At 37.3% G+C, this 18,749-nt stretch overlaps 1 long non-coding RNA gene across 1 annotated transcript in view; it reads right to left on the reverse strand.

The window, feature by feature from the left end:
• Positions 1–564: 564 nt before the first annotated feature.
• LOC122799304 overlaps positions 565–18,749 on the reverse strand; it is a 133,974-nt gene continuing 115,789 nt past the window's right edge. The window contains exon 3 of the long non-coding RNA XR_006364452.1: positions 565–643. This is a non-coding gene — a long non-coding RNA (uncharacterized LOC122799304). The remainder of the gene's footprint in view (positions 644–18,749) is intronic.

An 18,749-nucleotide genomic window follows, 5' to 3' on the forward strand; every position in this document is an offset into this window, starting at 1 on the left:
GTGAGGTTACAGTCATTAAAATTTAACTTATACATAGGATGCCAGCAAGAACACAAAGCACCTGAATGACTGTTACCTCCACACCTTTACAGAGACAGTAAGAAGGAATGAATGGGTCTGAGTGCAAAAGGAGGCATGATAATTAGCAGGTATGGAGGTAACAAGGACACAGAAAAAGTATTTTAAAGATGTAAAGTTTACCTGCTTACATACCCCAATATTACATAAACTATGATTTCCTAAATCCCACTCCATCCCTCCATTTCTTTATTGTAAGTTACCCAAATATACAGTATAGATGCACAACAGTGTCACTTCTCCTAAATCCATCTCACATCCCCCAAAATCTTTTTTTCTTTTCTTTTCTTTTCCCTTTTAGCCATTTGAAATTGTTGTTTTGCAACTGCTCTATGTGGCTTTTTCCAGACATTGTACTCTAGCAGCAGTATTTTATGAAATTTAGTGGAAAACCTATTATTCATTCATAATATAAATTGTAAAAGCTCTCTTGCTAAGAGTCATATGATGAATAGTCTAGCTTCATTGCATGCATTGTACTTACCTCCATGCATGTTAAGAGTTTTAAGGCTCTGTACTCACAATGATGGCCTGCAAATTGTTCAGATGGGTCAGCGATATATCCCTGAAAACAGATTTAAATGAATGAATACATATATGAAATTTGTCAACATCTAAGTATAACCTATCAGCAGTAAATAGATGTCCAATATACTTCAAAGATGCAACATTTAGCATTATTTATTTTCTGACCTCATGACTGAACTCCATCCAACAAAACCAATCCATTGTCATGCTCTTGCTATATACAACCGCATATTAAAATATTATCAGTAATATTCATTAACACATCCCAGTCCCTCTGCCATGATAGCCACTGCATGTTCATAGGTTCATAGGTGAGTACTAGGCTATTGGCTCTAGGGCCTATATAAGCCTAGTCAAAAAGGTACCCTGGCTTTCGCCACCCAAGAAAATTATTTTCCTGTGCCCCTGTCGAGCAGGGCCACAGAAGTGATCCCTGGGGTGAATTTCCTATTTCCCATCCAGTCATCAAGATTTTTCTTGAAGAGTGCTAATGAGGAGCTTTGTTTGATATAGATAGGTAGTTTTTTCCAGAGTATGGGAAGTCTCCGGGACAGGAATCTATCCCTCCAGCATGTTCTGTTTATTGTGGTGACAAAGTTTAGGTCCCTAGAGCTTGTAGCTCAGAGGGTTTGGGATTTCTTTAAGTGGACATGCTCCAACACCTCTGGGTTGACATAGCTTTGTATGTAAGGCAGAGATCACCTCTGAGTAGGCGATATCCGATGGAGTAAATCTGGAGTTTTTTGAGACGGTCAGCATAGGGCATCTGGTTGAGGCCGGTAATCCTCTTTGTGAGGTATTTCTGTGGCCTTTCCAGTTGTTGTAGCTGTCTTGTGAGGTACATACCAAAAGGGGCATTGTACTCTATAACGGGTCTAATGAGTGATGGGTAGAGAGGAACAATTACCTCTTTTTTCCTGGATGAGAAACCTTTTGTGATGAGGTATGCCATGTAGAAGGATTTCCTAACTACTGTGTTACTTATAAATCACCAAATTAAGTTAGAAGAACATCATTACATGTCAGTAAAACATCCCAAAATACCGACAATCTTCGGGATCCCCAAGATTCATAAAGACCTAACTGATCCCCTGCTTAGACCAATTGTTGATGGTCGAGCATCAAAAACTTTCCCCACAGTGAAATTTATAGATGGCCAACTAAAGAGTATTTTACTTGATTGTTCTTGGATACTCAAAGATTTGTGGGATTTTTTGTCTAAAATCAACAAAAAGTTGTACACTGACAACTTGATTTTTATGACAATAGACATTAGGGACTTATTTTCAGTCATACCACATGAAATGGGTATAGACTGGTTTTACCAATATCTCTGCCAGTATTCTACACTCAGTCACAATAGTATTCTAACATTAAGAACATTGATGGAACTGGTGTTAGATACAAATATTATAACTTTTGAATAACAGTTATTCAAGCAGGTGAAGGGTGTGCAATGGGAGTGGCATGTGCTCCATATTTGCCAACAAAGTACTGGCATTTTAGGAGAGAGAGTACATATTTAACAGTTCCTGTGCAAAGGGCTGAACATTTTATGGGTGATTCCTTGACGATATTATAATTTTTTGGAAGAAAGACAAGAGGGAACTTAACTTTTTAGAATTTTTGAAAACTAGTACTAATTTTCTGGAATTTACCCATTCTATCACTGAAGACCACGGTGGTGTAGCAGTTAGCATTGTCGCCTCACAACAAGAGGTTCTCCCATTCGATTCTCGGCTGGAGTGCCTTCTGTGTGGAGTCTGCATGTTCTCCCTGTGGTTGAGTGACGTTAAAGACATGAAGGTAGGTGCGTGCGTGAATGGGTGTGCCTTCTTTGAAGGTTGGGTATCAGGCTGGGAACTCGGCACCGTAAAAAATCCACTGCCAATCATTAGCGGACCGGAGTTCCACTGTGGCGACCCCTAACCAGGAAAAGCCAAAAGACATTACTTTTGACCCATTCCATCACTGAATCCACTGTACATTACCTGGATATTACTATCGAAAAAGATTCAGTCAAATGACAGTTTGCTTCCACTATATACCATTCAGAAACCCACGTATTCAGTCTTTTACATTTCACCAGCTGTCACCCCCTCACCAAAAGAATGCATTAGTAAAAGGACAGGGGGTAAGACTAGCTGGGATGATTTCTGAATACGACAAATTTATCATACAAATTGACATCTTAAAAGACATGATAAAACAAAGACAGGAACGATGGCAAATATGCAGTCAAGCAAAAAAAAATTATTTTAAGAGCTTTTCGTCAGCCCCAACAACTGACTTCCTCAGAAACAATTACAATCAGTGAAAGGGTCATTATATATACATAAATTCAATAGACAAATACTAATTGCATTCATCAAGTTAAAGAAACAATGCCTATTTATACCATAAAAAAATAAAAGCTTTTAAACAGTATAACTTACTATGTTGAATACTAAACAGCAAACACAATTACAAGTATGGTTAAAATGAGACACCTAGATATTAAAGGAATTAAAAAGTAGTATAAACCTGCCTAATATAATTAGTTGTTAAACACAGCATGTTTTAAATACATAAAAACATATATGCTGTTATGATCACAGCATATTTATATTGCTTCAACTCTTAAGGCTATTCAATTTTAACACGCTGCTAATCGAGCAGGAATCATTTAGCCCTGGGAAGCTGTAAGCATTTAACCTCACCTGCCAGGCTAGTTCAAGTTCCTCAAGTTTAAGGGGTCTCGGACCTCCCCTACTATCAATTTTAGCTTGATCAATAACGATAAATTTAAAGGCATGATCCTTGTAACAGGAAATGTGTTTTGCTAATGCATTCTCAAGTTTACATTTCTTTATAGCATATTGGTGTTCATACATTCTGTCACGTAGTCTTCTCTCAGTTTTTCCTATGTAGAAGGCTGCACAGAATGTACACCTTGCTAAATATGTAACATAAGTGGAATTACAGTTATATTTACCCTTCAGCTTGTACAGTATACCATTAACCTGGAAGGAATTAGTTTCTTCCACAACTTTACAAAAATTAAAATTTAAACATTTATGCATGCCAGGATTCCTAACCACAACCCTATCATGCTGTTCCGATAATGTTTTAAGGTTTTTGCCCCTCCTAAAAGTCACTTTAGGACCTTCACCTACTTTTTGATAGACGCTTGGATACATTTTAATTAACTCCCAATTTTTCTTCAAAATAGCTAGACATTCATTACTATGTATACTAAATGTAGTGATGAAATTCATAGGGGTATTAGCGTCCTCATGACTAATGGTTCCAATAATGTTGTCATATGTTTCTTCTAACATGGTTCTTGAGCTTATTGGTGACACAGTAGGTTTGACACATAAAAGTGGGACGTAAACTCTGTCACGTCTCTTGTCCATTACCTCCTGTATATTATAAGCATATCTAAAAGGGGTTCAGGGTACCCTCTGTGAAGGAACATACTCTTAATTACACTACACTCATCAACAAACTCTTCATCCAAGCTGATCATTTTGGAGGCTCTCACCAGTTGTCCCTTAATAACAGATTTCTTTTGGTGAAAGGGGTGACTACTAGTGTAGTGGAGAAAAGTATTAGAGTACATATTTTTCCTAAAGATCCTAGCTGTAAAAGTGTTCAGAACATAGTTCTTATTGAGGCATATGTCCAAATATGCAATAGTGTTTGAATTAAATGTGGACGTAAATTGTAGAAAATCAGTAGTACTATTGAGGTAATCCAATACTAACTTACTGTCACTTTCGTCTCCATTAAACAGGATGAAAATGTCATCCAAAAATCTGGTGTAAAAAACAAAGGTGTTCGAAAACCTGTTACCTTTAAAAACGTACTCTGATTCCCAATATGCCATCACTAAGTTAGCTATGCTACCCCCACAGGGGGACCCCATTGCGACTCCAACTTTTTGCAAAAAGAACTAATTTTGAAACATAAAATAATTGTTAGTTAATACTAAATCAATAAGTACTGACACCAGTTTGATTTCTCTACAAGTTGCATTGTGTTTCTTCAGCATGAGGGCCACCCATTCCAATGCTATTTCATGAGGTATACAAGTATACAAATCTCTCATGTCTATGGTGAGAAAGTTGTAGTTCTCGTTAAATTCCAATGATCCTATCTTGTCTAGAAATGACCAAGAGTCTTTACATATTTGAGACTCATTTATTAGGTATTTCTGTAAGATGGCATCTACAACTTTAGCGCAGGAATAGGTTGGTGACCCTCTACTGTCCACCAGAGGTCTCAGTGATGGGTTCTCAATGCACTTGTGTATCTTAGGAATACCAAAAATACATGGGTATCTAGGGAACAAAGTTGTCATATAATTATAGATCTTTTGATCAATACTCCCATCGATGAACAAGTCCCCTATACATTCCTTTATGCTGTTGTAAGCTTTGTTGACCTCAGATCATGAACTAGAAGTATATGCTTCTGTATTAAGCAACCTATTCATACGGTGTTGATAGTCAGACATACTAAAAACAACCAACCCACCACCCTTATCTGGCTTACAAAAACGAAGGCCCTGTGAATTGAAAAATTGTAGACAGTCACGCTCGTCCTTGTTAATATTAGTAGTAAAATTACTCACAGTCCTAGTCTTATTAATGTGTCTAACATCCAATTCGCAACACTTCTCAAATAATTCTAACACTGGGTGTAACAGAGGGTTATAAGTGCTAGGAACATAGAATTTGTCCTGGTGGCCAGAGCTAAAGACATTACCCATTAACAAGTTGAAATTTAGTTTTCTAGTGTAAGATTTAATATCCACAATGGTGTCTACTATATTCCATGGTTTAGATGGTACAAATGTCAAGCCCTTAGACAAGAAATCGACCATGTCAGTACTAAACTGAGTAGTACTAAAATTATAAAGTTTAAAATCCCCCGCTTTATTCAGAATAATGTCCGGTTGCTGTGAATTAGACCTGTCTTCATCATATCTAGACATCACATTGTCAGAGTCTAAATTACTCTGAAGGTTTAAATTTAAACTCAGAGAAGACTGGTCCCCGCAAGCATCAGAGCTGGTGGGAGGTAGACAGTCAGGCCACAGTTGGAATATTAGTTCTTGTATTTGTCGAACCTCCGTTTGTTCTTGAATTGGGGTTGCTGGAAATTCTTCTGCTTTGGTCTGGCCCCCATAGAGGGGCCTTGCTGAAAATTTTGGTGTTGCTGAGGTAAATTATTGTCAAGATGAGCACTACGTAACCTCTCACTCCAAGGAGTCTCCCTCGGTTCGCCCTCATCAAGTGCAGGGACCATGGGCCTATGGTTGCTATTAGCCAAATGTTCATCTTAAAAGACATGTTAGAAAAGAGGGGTTATCCTTTGAGTTATGTGGACAATATTTTTCAGGAGATAATAAATGGCTGAGTGGGCATTTTTTACCCCTCCTTGGTACAGGGGGAGGAATTCAAAATGATGTAAGACAGAAGAGCAGTAACACTTTCAAAAGGTCAGCTATATTTAAATTCAACCAGCAATTTTACAATATTAAGAACATTATTCAGCACGACTGGAACATTTTTAGTATTGACTTAGAACAGGCACAACTTGTAGGACCAATCCCTAATGTATACAAGAGAGATTGCAGCATAAAAAACAGCTGGAAAGACAGAAATATGACCCAGGCAGAGGTATAGGGATGGTAAAATGTGGTTACTGCCTACAATGCCAACACATCCTTGAAGCCAAACCATTATGATTCCCAATTACGGGAGACATACTATAGGAGGAAAAAATGTCTTGTAACAGCAAAGCCGTGGCTTATTTGGCCCTATGCTCCCAATGTCTGAGTTTCTACATTGGCAAAACTAAAAATGCATTGAGGAGTAGAATATATCAACATTATTATGATATAAACAAGAAAGATGGTAAAAAATGCATTAGCAGCACACATTATTTCCAATGAAGGACACAGATTTAAATTTATCATTATAGAGCAGGTAACTATGGGAGAAAGAGGGGGACCTCTTAATGATTTCCTGGAATTGTCAGAACTTAAATGGCAAATAAGAGCAAATGCATCAGAGGGTCCAGGACTTAATAGTGCTGTGTCCATTAGTTCTGTCTTAAGATTGAAGGCACAATTCTTTCTATAATAAAAGTTGAAAATACAGAATTGTTGTTTTTTAGGGAGATGTTGCAAACATTGTGGACAAAGGTCATGCATGCATTCCGGGGTTTATGCATTGTAATTTCTCAAGCACTTTAAAATACTTTTTAAGCATTTTAATTTTGCTATGTTTTTATTTCATACTGGTCTGGGGTATGGTTGCTTTAAGAACCTTTATTTGCTTTAAGAACCTTACTTTACTAATTGTTTCAGCTGAAACTGTTTTGTCATGTGTATAAGGGATGTTGGGTAAAAGGTTGCTTCATTCTGATGAAGTTTCCATTATTGTAACTGTTTAAGTGTATATGGTTTAACATAGGATACTAGAAGACAAGACGTTAATCTCAAACTTTGAAAATGTTCCAAAATTAAATTATTGGGCCTAGGCCATAAAGATGTTATATTACAGTTCTCAATGCAGCCAGAGACAAAAAGTCTGTACTAGGAAGCTTCCTGCATTGCCATTGGGGTGAACTAATTGCTACTCTGGAAGGGTGGAGGTTTGAAATTGTTTTATCACTTCCAGGAGCTGCAGCAGATCTTAGCAAAGCTGTCTGTGTGTGTATTACTGACACACAGATGCTAAATCCTGGCATTATCTAGCAGTGGGGGGAGGGATTGCATGGTAACCAGAAGTCAGATGACCAGATGTATGTGATGTCATTTTGTAATCCATCACTAAAATAATGTTTTATTCTAGGTGACACTAAAGTCTCAGGGCAGTCTGTTCTTGGAACCTGACAAAGAAGAATGTGTTGTACTATACAAGGAATATAATTTAATACTATCACGAAGGCGAATCAAAGAACTCTTGCATGTTTGCATGGTCCTAAAATGTGTGCAAGGGGCCTATGATTTAAAAAAGCCCAAATGTAAACTTAATCCACCACTGGAAGGAGGCTTTTTCTTTGAATATGGGTTTCAATACCGTTTCAATGAATTTGAGTTTCAAGGGCAGAGAAGTTTTAATGCTGAGTCTGTTTTCATTGTGAGATTGCATTGCTTTGTTTAGCAAACGCCTATCAGTGTTTGTTCTATAAAATTTGAAATAGTTTTAAATTAAAACCAAATATCTGTAATCATTGTAGAAGTAAAGCAGAAAACAGCACACACATTGAGAGGTATGAACAGTATTTATGGTAACTAGGGAGAAATGGCCAAGTAATGGGACACTGTAATGGCTGTGGGGAGGTGGGGTCTGTATATGAGGGATCCCGATCCATTACACTGCCTAGGGCCCCATTTGACCATGATCCAGCTCTGGAGGGAAGGTGATGGGAAATTTGTAAGCAGCATTTTAGTTGAGTTAGGACCTTTGTGTTTATATTATCAGTATGTAAGAAGTTGACAACAGGATTTAGTGTGATGCCTAGGTATTTTTGCTAAGGATAATTTGAAATGAAGCTTCCATTACTATCTTTAAGATACACGGTGGGGGGACAGGGAAACAAGTTTCTGTAGAGTAACAAATAGCATTAAATGTGTTTTTTTTTTATAGTTGAGTATGAGGTTGGTATTAAATAACAAGCTTACTTAGATTTCTATTGAAACTTTCTTGCACTTAGATTGATGTATTTTGATGGAGTTTATCATAAGATTATCATCAGCGTATATTACTAGATTAAGATCTTGGAGGTGTAATGTAATGTCATTTATAAATATGAAAAAAGTAAGTGGCCAAGGTCAGAGCCTTAGGGAACTCTAGTGTTTAACTTTCCATTTTCTGAGAATGTTTTATTTGCATATATTTTAATTGTTCTGGCTTTTAAGTAATTATGAAGGTAGGTAATTGTGTAATTTGCATGGGTTGCTTTATGCATGCATGCATTTGTGTATACTGAGATGATTGCGGAGAATTGTGAAGATGCGTGTTGTGCTGATTACAGCTTATGTGAACATTTGTGAATGAAGAGATGAATGCAGGGAACTGCAGGACTTAGTGTTAATATGAGCATTAGCTATGTATGTATAATGAGTGTGTTTTGAGATATGAGATGCATACAGCGAACACCATACCTATGTGAGAGGGTTTGAGATGAATACAAAGATGTATATGAGTATGTGTTTACAATTTAATGAATACAGAGAATTGTAGTTCTGTATGTTTTGGGAGAATTATGTGCATGTGTATGTGTATATGTGTGTGCGTGTGTGTGTGTGTGTGTGTGTGTGTGTGTGTGTGTGTGTGTGTGTGTGTGTGTGTGTGTGTGTGTGTGTGTGTGTGTACTACATTGTTCTCAGAAAAGTTTGTGGCAGCCCTGCCAGGCATGGGCCTATAATCCTCCACTATATATGGCTTTGACTGGATGGGCCTAAATTCTGCCCATAGATAGAACAGAAAAAATTTAAAGGAATGCAGTGTGGGGTATGACTTTAAATGTTAAATCCCTTTCCCTACACACAGTCAGCAAGACAATTGAGTCTATAGTAGATGTAAAAGAGCATTATTTATTTAGTGAAGTGGAAAGTGACTGAATGCAGTGGGTAAAAATGCCAAACTAACAAAACAGGAACACACCAGAGATGGTAGGGGTTTATGGGTAAGATGTTAATGATTACATGCCTGACCCAAATGTACGTATGTCCTTTTCATGTCTTTTAATTTTTTCTCTTAATATTTTTTGTTTTTCATTTGTGTCTTGCATTGAGTGGGTTGAATTTGTTTGTAATGACTGTAGGCTTAAAGCTGTCGTTCAAAGTGCAGCTGATTGATTGTATGTGGTTTACAAGCCTTTCTCGGTGGATATCAGTATAACTAATAATCTGCATTAGACAGGATGATATTGCATATGAAGGGGTGTGATTTGGATTACAAGATCAGCACAAGGACATGATATGCCGAAAGTTAGCATAGAAGACCTAAGTTCTTAGCATACCTCTTTGCCCAAGAAATCTAGCCAAAGCCATAAATGATGAGGGGACAAAGGCCCAAAACTAGGGGCAATTTTTAACTATTGCTCTTAAAATTGTAGAAAATTGAGAAAATACTAAGTTTTACATCAGCTTGAATTTTCTGAATGATATGAAGTCTGACACTTAAATGTCTGTCAATATTTTCTGACCTTAATCCTCATCAATTTGCAAAAGATTGCCCAGAAAAACAAAATTTTATGAGAAACAGATCAAAAATATGAACATTCTGTGAAAATCTGGACAGTTCAAATGTATGACTCTGAGCTTTTAATGACCTGCTTCCTGTGCCAAGATTAAAAGGTTTGATTTCTTCCACCTCTATTTGTCTCCTGTGCGACTTTAAACAAGTCACTTAACCAAACAGAGCTCTTGTGTCACCCTTGAAAAGGGACAAATGTGTCCAGTGGGCTTACCTGGTCAACAAATAGGTAAAATAAAAAGCAATGAGTCAGACCCATACACCTAGTGATGTCTCACTCTTGGATTGGGGGATGATAGTGATACTTAGCTTGAGAACCACAGCCTGAGGTATCAGGAATATATATTGTGCTTTGTTTCCCCACATATGCACATTATAGGTTTTCACTCTGTGTTCCTGCCCTGTAGATATTTTCTTTTATTATTTTTATTTAAAATGTGCTAACCAGGGTGGAGCACTGATCACAAATTATGAAGTTCACTCTCAGCCCAGAAAAAAACAAGAATACAAAGGAAGGGATATTTACATTGAAGTAAAAAGTAATTACTGCTCTAAAGGGCATGAGCAACTATGGTATACATTAATTGTCAACAAAGCAATGGCGTAATGAATATGTACAGTAATATTATACAATTATTTACAATAAAAACAAAACAGGTTGAAAAAGATGATACCCTTACTAGCCATGCCTGTAGACTAAAACTGCTTTGCATACTAGTCTGCTGGTGGGACCTTTATGCCATAATTTTCTTGGAAGGAACAGAATGTGTTTGTACTGTGTTTGTGTAAATGATACTCTTGTAGCATGAGTCACATTCATGGTATGTTTTTGTTTTACACATTCCACACATTCAACTCATTTAAGTGCTGATGTCATTCCTGAGGTACATTCTGATAAGCAATGTATCAGCTGTGCAGAAACGTCAGCGTGGTAGTTGCTTTCTTTTGTATTAAGTCCGCACTTCTATTCCCTTCACATAAAGCCTTTACTGGCATCCCTTAAACAGAAACTCTTCCATCTGTAAATTCTAGAAGAAACCACATAACTTAACTCACATTGCTACTGTGTATTTGAACCATACCTCTCAACTGCTCAGAATGTAGCAGGGTATCCAAATTCTAAATTTAAAAGAGCAATATTTAAACTCTGTCCCTGATTTGGGACCTTTGTCTCCTATTATTTTGTTTTTTTTTCCAGAATTCTTGCAATTCTGTTGGTTGAGAGATATGATGTCAAGTACGCCAGTGGTGCATTATAGCAATAACCTATGGCTGGGTGTGGGTAATGCTGGATTTACCCATGGTTGGTGTGGTTTGGTCATGAGGGTTGGGTTTTCAGTAATAAATTATACACGTATAAGATCTGTCAACTTGAAATCAATTATTTAAAGGAATGCATTAATGTTAAAAGAGTACCGAAAGGACTAAGATGTTACAAATTTCTGAACAATGCTACTGTTGGCTCTGTGTTACATACGCAATTATTAGAACTTTTTAACCGAACTGGGTTGGAAATGTTAGATTTAATGGTGAAGGATTACCAAAACAAATGTAATGGTATTTTGGATGAACTTACTGTTTTGAATGACAATATTGTACAACACAAAAATTTCCTTAGGCACAAAAGGAAATATGACGAAGTTTTTTCTGAGGTAGATCAACATTGTCAAAAAGTAATTGATAGAAAAATCAAAAAATTAGATAGAGACCTACTGGAATACAGAGAGGGGAGGGCTTACCCCACAGGGTTGAAATATAATAAACTTGCAGGAACTAATGAAGAAGAATTTGAAAAAAGAACAGGGGGTCAAAACACCAGAAACATACCTAATTCTGAACCTTTACGAAGAAGTGAAAGGTTAGCACAGAAAGGTAACAACAATTCACCACAGGGTTTTTACTACCCCCAGGGCAGACCGATGGGGAGGAATTTGAATGCCCCCTACCAACAGGCTTGGGGGAGGGCACGCAACCAAATCTAGATATAAACAATTCTAACAATTGTGACACTGCATGTTTAACCCCCAATACCAATAACATAGTGATCTCTTTAAACAATTTTAATATTTATAACTATACGGACTTGGATACCACTCCAGTCTATTTTGAATTATTCACTAAAGGACTAAATTATATTCCAGCAAGACCTGCTTATTTACCCAAATTGTTGATTGAATTAAAGCTCTTTGTCAGAAGTCTAAATCTTTCTCTTTTCTTTAAGGGACAAGGCACTTTAACCAACAGCATTACTAGGTCTAGTACATTTAACCCACCCCTACATCCGAGTTTAAAAATTTTTGAAGAACTTATAGAAAAAACATTAAGAACTAATTTGTCAAACAGACAAGACCCTTCACATAATTTCAATAAACATCTGGAAGAAACTATGAATTTGTTAAAAGAACAAAAAATCAGGGTTATGAAACCGGATAAAGGGGGTGGGATGGTGCTTATGAATATACTTGATTATGATAATGCAACGCATGATATACTGCAGGACTCTGACACATATGAGCAGGCCTCTATTAATGAATTAAATGTTGCACAAGCTAACATAAAATACATCTTGAATGACCATCTACTTCAAGGAGTGATAAATGAAGAACTATTTAATTACTTGAATGTACCACATCCCAAGACTCCTATACTATTTGGTATACCTAAAGTTCACAAAGGGATTATACCTTTGAAATTTAGGCCAATTGTGGCCGTAGCAAATAGTATTATAGAACCACTAGGTAAATATGTTGAACATAGCATTAAATCTTTAGTTTCTAAGCTCCCAAATGTTTGCAAAGATTCTTGGGAATTCTTAGCCAGTATTCCATCCAGCATTTGTAACAAGGATGTTCTGATGATAACAATAGATGTAGTTGAATTGTTTCCAAGCATACCACATGATTTAGGAATAGACTGGTTTTCTGACATCTTAGTAAGTTTAAGCGACTTAAGTAATAACCAGATTAACATACTTATTGAATTTATGGAAATCATTCTCAACAACAACTACATATTTTTTAATGGAGAATTCTTCAGGCAAAGCAAGGGGGTAGCCATGGGCTCCCCATGTGCATCATCTTATGCAAACATTGTTTTATACAAATGGGAGCAAACTTATATTTATTCTTCTAAATGGAACGAACAGATTTTATTTTACAAGCGCTATTTGGACGACATATGTATTCTGTGGCAGGGTTCTAAGGAGACTTTTTTAGAGTTTTTTGGATACATTAACACAACTACCGATTTTTTGTCATTCACTTACGAACTTAGTAGTAACTCATTACATTACTTAGACATCTTACTTACTAAGGATAGTAAAGGAGAACATTTTGAATCAACTATTTACAGGAAGCCTTCTTATTCCAACACATTTTTACATTTTGATAGTTTACACCCTTTTTATACTAAAAAGGGAATTATTAGAGGTCAATTGATTCGAGCATCTAGAATTTGTAGCACCTTAGATGCCTTTATGGATGAAGTTGTATCTTTAACTAACATGTTGTTGGAAAGAGGCTATCCCAATCAGTTAATTAAAACAGTTATAGAAGAAGTATTAGAGAAAAGGGATTCAAAGTTCCCACCCCTTCTTAGTAAGGGACTTCCACTTCCCAAAACTAACAGTAGAGGAGAAAATGATGCACAGAGAAGTTTTATCTATACATATACCAATGATTCAACTTATATAGAGAACACCTTACAAGCTTTTTGGCCAATGTTAACAACACAAGAGGACATCAAAATTTATTTACCAAGAACACTAACTTTTGTTAGAAAACGTGATATAAACCTTAAAGGAATGTTTGAACAGAACACCAGTACAAGACAGGTAAAGAACACTGTTTCTTCTCATAGAAAGAATGGTACATACAAATGTGGTATGTGTAAACAGTGCAACTATTTACTAGACGCAGCGGAAATATTTCTACCAGCTAGGAATTGCACTTTAAAGACACCAGGATACCACAATTGTAATACAATGGGGGTAGTGTATTTAGGTGTATGCACATTCTGCCATGGCTTCTATGTGGGAAAGACTACTAGAATGCTTAAAAAACGGATTTATGAACACATATATGAAATAGAGAAAAAGAAAACAACTAATGCATTTTTTAAGCACTCTTTAACGTGCACAAATATGTCTTTAAAATTTTTTGTCCTGGAACGGGTCATTAGTGACCCTAGGGGAGGTGACTGGGAAAGTTACCTAGAAACTAGAGAGCTAACCTGGCAACTAAAATTGGATGCCTCAAAGAATCCAGGAATGAATGACAATATTAGTATTAACAGTATATTGAGAATGAAAAGGAATAAATTATAGGTAGTTTGTTTTTAGCTCCTTCTTTGTGTTCATTTCATAAACTTTAATTAATATCTATATCAATTATACTATGAAAGTTTTTTCAAAATAAGAAAGAGAATTATTGACTAGTTTATTTGTGTATATTTGTATTCACATATGAAATAAATTTTATACATGAATAAATTAAATAAATAATTATATAATGTATATAGAAATATTCACGAAGTATTTGCTTTGAATTCTAGTAGCCTACTCAAAAACAACAGTTATGGTTTTAACCTAAGAAATTATTTTTAAAGATGTGTTTTTAACTGTATGATTAATAGGGTATTTAACCATTGTGTAATATACTAGTTATCACTATTTTGTATTTATACACTCATTTAAGAGCAGCGAATGAATTTTAACAGTATTCAGCAGCACAAGGAATATCAAAGTATACTTGTTGTATGTAAGATTTATACAGTGAGAAAAAAACTTCACTTGTCAAGTTCATTAGACTTCAAAAAGAGTACTGCAGCACTATAGCACTTTAACAGTTGATTGCAATTAAATTTTAATTGCCAAATTGGCCTATTAACTTGTGTATTTAAGCAGTATGGCCACATTTGTATTTTAATCTTGAAAAAGCCTGGAATTGTCCAGGCGAAAGCGCTTGGTTTGCATTGGAGTGTTCTTCTCGTTTTCGTGTTGGTGAATAAAATATTTTAGTGGATCAACTTGGTTTGGCATTCCTTACAATTTCAAAGGAAGATTTTTTGCTTTCATTTACACTTATTATTGGCATCAGAAGATTTTGGCAGAAGCAATTGTTTCGTAAACGAAAGCTGTATTCCAAAACGTTGCTTCTGGTCCAGGCTTGGTGTGTTTTTCTAGTTTTTCAGTTTATATTGCTACTGTGTATTTGAACCATACCTCTCAACTGCTCAGAATGTAGCAGGGTATCCAAATTCTAAATTTAAAAGAGCAATATTTAAACTCTGTCCCTGATTTGGGACCTTTGTCTCCTATTATTTTGTTTTTTTTCCAGAATTCTTGCAATTCTGTTGGTTGAGAGATATGATGTCAAGTACGCCAGTGGTGCATTATAGCAATAACCTATGGCTGGGTGTGGGTAATGCTGGATTTACCCATGGTTGGTGTGGTTTGGTCATGAGGGTTGGAGGTCAGAAAGACATGTAAAGCAACACGGATGGTGAACTTATTTACATGAAAGCAAACTGGGTTAGCGGGACTGTGTGGAATGCCATAATGATCACCAGGGCTTATCATATATTAATCTATATGTTCCAAGCACAGTACAGGACATTATATACAGTGCAGAGTATTGTGGAATCCCATTCTAGGCAGTCTGTACAAGTTGTGTAAATGATCTGTAAGGGTACATGGACTGCCATTTATAATAAACAGTCATGGGAAGTGTGTTTATTGAATAGGGACACACACATGAAGTTTAGGGATGAACATCAGGAAGGAGGACAGGTGAAATATTGTAATGTACAGCAGATGAGGGCATGTAAAAGGAAGACAACTGCAGCAAGAACACTAATCACTTCCCCACATGGCACAGTACAAACTGCATGATGATAAATGTATATGATGTCACTGTCACACAAAGTGACATAACAGTGGAGAAAATGTCTGTGTGATATAAGCATCCAGACATGAACAAAGGAGAGAAAATATATCAGGGATGTTAAATACAATTGGGGTTGGGTACATATCATGAAGCTGTGCAAACTGATTTACCTGAATATGCCTGTATTGTCAGCAGAGGATTCCAACAAGTGGGACAAAGTTACAAGCTCATGACCAACAGTAAAACCAGCACACACAATCATGGACAATATCAGAATAATACCACTAGTAGTACCCATGTTTCTGAAACAACATATGTGATTCTGAGTGAGCACAGATGGTTCTGCACCGACACACTTGTACAACTATTATGATATGTCAGCAATGTATGAATGTAATCAAGCACAATCTCCTGGCACTAACATATGCTGGAGGTATGAGAAGAGACACTTGATATTAGGTTCAATACAGGCTAGTTGAGTGGTGTGCATGGCAGGTATATATGGCACAATCTTTACTGTCACAAATGTAAACCATGCCATCAATGTCATTAAACAGCTATGTATGTACTGAATGCATCACCAAAACAGGTATCACACATACATGTGGTATTACACCTTCATGGGGGTTCTGTGCCATCAGACAGTAATGCTTATGCCACACAACTAACACATAGGTATGCACATATAGATGTGTGACAGCTCATAGTGGCAAAGGTGGTACACTTCAGTTACACATCATTGGAAGATTTGTAAGGAAGGACATGAGGAAGAGTGCATTGTACTCAGGTATTAGTGTGGTGAAGGCTGTGAACTATGAAGGTATTACAGCCTTTCATGTGGATGTCCTTACATACTCAGTAGTTGTGTTACATACTAGGGAGTACTCACCACTGTGGACACATGCTGGTGGACATTCCACATACCATATAACCCAAGACACAGAACACATAACAACTGGGCTGCTGATAGGGTGTGATGTCTACATGATCCCCTTGGTTTGTGTATTTCTTGCATAATGAAACAAATCCCCACTTTTTTTTAATCTCATGTGTTGTCATGGATGTGACAGCAATCTGTGGTGTGTGTTGATGCTGTCTGTATTATACTAATATCACAGTTCGAGTCAATGATGTCCACAATCTGTAGTCTTCCAGACAGCTGTTGGGGCACAGGATTTGTATGTAATTCTTGATGTCTGTGATTTAAATCATGGACAGGAAAGGCCCTAGCAGACAGCCTGATGTATAGACTTGATCACTGGACATGAGATATAGGTCACTTCACACATTTCTACATATTTAGATGCCATGTATGTGATCCAGTGTTCTACACACATTTGACAGTGTGGAGTGACTACCTCAGTGTGTACTTGTGACAAGTGCCTTGGCCTGGTCAAGTTCCACAGGATGATAGTGTTGCCATCCTGCATGCTGTACATCAGCTCTTTGAGGACATCTGACAGATGTAACAGACACAGATGTAGCATTAACAACCCACACGTGTCTGTTGCACATAGCCGGGATTTAGAAAAAGTTCATGTTGACATATTGGTCTACCTCACAGATCAGGAAAGTCAGGGTGTGTCTATACATGCATACATCAGGTGCTGTCTCCACCCCACTCATATGGATGCATGTTGATGTACACCCTTCTACCGGAGTCCATCTGCAGCGTGTGTTGAAATGTGTATCAAACTGTCAGGTAGGCGTATGTTCTGAGTCATGCTATAGGTGATCTGTGATATTACAGCCCATTGAATCTGTGTGACAGGCCTGCATGAAGGTAAGACAGTGCATACTGCCTATCTTAATCTGTCTTTGGGTTTGGATACACTCCCCCAGTCAGATATCATTGACAATCTCTACCAGCTGGGGATTAACACTTACATCACTAGATGGTTAACCAGTGTCCTCTCGGACAGACCACATACTGTGAAAGTTGGTGACTCAATCGCTACCATTAGATCTGTCACCATTGGTATATCCCAAGGATCTGTGCTGGGTCAACAGTCCAGGCTACAGAATACGAACTGTGGCTTACCAAGTTTACTGATTCATGCATATTGTTGCAATCACTGAGTGAGTCCACCAATGATGTTAACATACTACAAGAGGGCTAACACACACAAATTATTGGGGTCAAAGCCACACAGTCTACTAATAAATATAGAATGTGTGCTTTATGCAAAGTGGAATTTCCTGGTAAGTATATCATTGACAACACTCTCCCCTTTGCTGAAAACAGTGGTGCAAGATCTGGCAATACACATAGATAGTGATCTGAACTTCAGCCAAGTGTCTACAGTGGTATGGAAAGGCTATGTTGTGCACCTCATAAGTCAGGCCATTGTATTCAGATCTGAGGATGATATAACAGCACTGTACTCAAACCTCATCAGAACACTAACAGAGTATACTGCTTCCTTTTGCATGTACCTCACCAGACACCTGCAGCAGCTGGACAGACCAGGGGGTTTCACACCAAGAAAATACAGGTCCTACAAACCATGCCATGACATACGTGGATAGACTGAAAGCCCTGTTCCTGAAATCCGTATTGGAAAGGAAGAGGTGACTTGTGTCTGGACTACAGGCCATCTCTGACCCTGCTCTGATGAGTATACTGCACATCCACTAATCAGCAGAGCCTGGTGAGAGGGAGATGGTAAGAGCAATGTCCCACATGCTGTTGTAAAATGCTCTTTTGAATGTCCAGCAAGTGCACTAACACATGCACAACTGACTGCAGTGAGAATAGAACTGATATCTATCTGAGTACACAGACTACAGAACTCTGTATTTAAGCCAAGCACCACAGCTCAAGTCTGACTTGGAGTGTCTCAGACAACACTTTATAGTGGATGACATCAGCAGTGTCTGGTGAGGAGACTATGGCAATAACAGTATCCCATGTCCTGGTGTAAAAGGCTCTATACACACACACACACACACACACACACACACACACACACACACACACACACACACACACACACAC

This window comes from Protopterus annectens, chromosome 4.part0 (genome assembly GCF_019279795.1).
Source record: "Protopterus annectens isolate FY-2018-M chromosome 4.part0, PAN1.0, whole genome shotgun sequence".
NCBI lineage: Eukaryota > Metazoa > Chordata > Ceratodontiformes > Protopteridae > Protopterus > Protopterus annectens.